Source organism: Bison bison, unplaced genomic scaffold, assembly GCF_000754665.1.
Source record: "Bison bison bison isolate TAMUID 2011002044 unplaced genomic scaffold, Bison_UMD1.0 scf7180017853239, whole genome shotgun sequence".
In the NCBI taxonomy this organism is placed as follows: Eukaryota; Metazoa; Chordata; class Mammalia; order Artiodactyla; family Bovidae; genus Bison; species Bison bison.
The window spans coordinates 3,401-5,592 of record NW_011483812.1 but is presented as its reverse complement, the minus strand read 5'-3'; positions in this window follow the sequence as shown (position 1 = coordinate 5,592).

The window sequence follows — 2,192 nt, the reverse complement described above, 5'->3', positions numbered from 1 at the left end:
AGGGTGGGTGGGGGCGCTGTCGGATCTGAGCCCAGGAGAGAGAAGGAGCAGGAAGCTGCTCAGAACCCTAGGCGGCTTCTTGACTCAGCATCGTCCGGGTGGGGTGCGAAGAGGGCCGGGCACCGCCATAGGTGAGTGAGAAAGCCCGGGGGCACTTCTCTGCAGAGAGGTTCTGCTCGCCCCAGATAAGTTTTTGTTTCCTTCTTTTTGTTGTTCTTTTCCCCCCTTTTTTATTCTTTTATCTATTTTCTTTTGGTTTATTTCTTCTTTTTTTTCTCCCAGATAATTTTTTGATGATTTACATTAAGTTACTGCTCCAAAGAAGAGCAATGTCAAAGAATGTTCAAACTACTGTACAGTTGCACTCGTTTCGCAAAATCCTTCAAGCTAGGCTTCAGCAGTATATGAACCGACAACTTCCAAGATGTACAAGCTGGGTTTCAGAGAGGCAAAGGAAACAGAGATCAAATTGCAGATATTCGTTGTATCCTGGAGAAAGCAAGGGAGTTGAAGAAAAAATCTGTTTCTTTGACTACACTAAAACCTTTGACTCTGTGGATTATAATAAACTGTGGAATATTCCTAAAGAGATGGGAATACCAGACTACCTTACCTGTCTCCTGAGAAACCTCTGTACAGGTCAAAAAGCAACAGTTAGAACCAGACATGGAACAATAGACTAGTTCAAAATTGGGAAAGGAGTACGTCAAGGCTATATATTGTCGCCCTGCTTTATTTAACTTGTATGAAGAGTACATCATACGAAATGCAGGACTGGAAGAATCACAAGCTGGAATCAAGATTGCCAGCAGAAATACCAACAACCTTAGATATGCAGATGATACCTCTCTAATGGCAGAGAATAAAGAGAAACTAAAGAGTCTCTTGATGAGTGTGAAGGAGGAGAGTGAAAAAACTGGCTTGAAACTCAACATTCAAAAAACTAAGATTGTGGCATCCTGTCCCATCACTTCATGGCAAGTTCAGTTCAGTTCAGTCCCTCATTCGTGTCTGACTCTTTGCGACTCCATGGTCTGCAGCACACCAGGCCTCCCTGTCCATCACCAACTCCCAGATCTTGCTCAAACTCGTGTCCTTCAAGTCGGTGATGCCGTCCAACCGTCTCATCCTCTGTCACCCCTTCTCCTCCTGCCCTCAGTCTTTCCCAGCATCAGGGTCTTTCCCAGTGAGCCAGTTCTTCACATCAGGTGGCCAAAGTATTGGAGCTTCAGCCTCAGCATCAGTCCTTCCAATGAATATTCAGGACTGATTTCCTTTGGGATTCACTGGTTTGATCTCCTTGCAGTCCAAGGGACTCTCAAGAATCTTCTCCAACACACAGTTCAAAAGCATTAATTCTTTGGTGCTCAGCTTTCTTTATAGTCCCAGCTCTCACATCCATACATGACCACTGGAAAACCCATAGCTTTGACTAGACGGACTTGTCAGTAGAGTTAACATCTCTGCTCTTTATTTTTTTTTACTACCTACTAGGTAACTTTATTGAAAGTATCTTGCATTCATGATGGATGCTTTCTGGGTTATGCCACACATTTTAACATTAAAGGTTAAATTATTTTCTACATGCAAGTAGTATGAATAGTTTCCCCCACATGGGATCACTGATTATAAAAAGATGACACACCATATAGGCTATCTTTTTTAACTGAAAAGCTAGCAAACTAATTATTATATCTCCTCCCAAACCACTAACTGAGTAGTAACTGAGCCTTCAAAGCTGAGAGGATTGAAAATGCAAAAATAAGCCCTCAGACCCAATTAAGGAAGCCCTGCTACATACAGGCTAATGAATACCAGGGGTACTTACTCCTCCAGGAAGATTAAAGACACTCTGATAACCCCACTCAAAGCATTTACCTCAAGTAGCCTTTATCCAGTTTCCAGTTGAATAAAGATAATACGTTGTTAAATTCTATTTCAGAAGGTTTTTTGCAAGTTGCTTTATTTACAACACCAACTTTAAAAGTCACTGAACTAAAATTAACTGGACAATAAACTAGGCAGAAATTGCTTTACAAAAAGGGAAAGCCCAAAATGCCACTTTCTATAGGGAACCCACAGTTCAATTTTATTCAGAGCAAAGAAAAGAAACTTTCAATGACACTAGAAGAAACTGGGCCTTAAGTTTGGGAACTGTACTGAAACTACACATGCGATGAGGACAACATTCT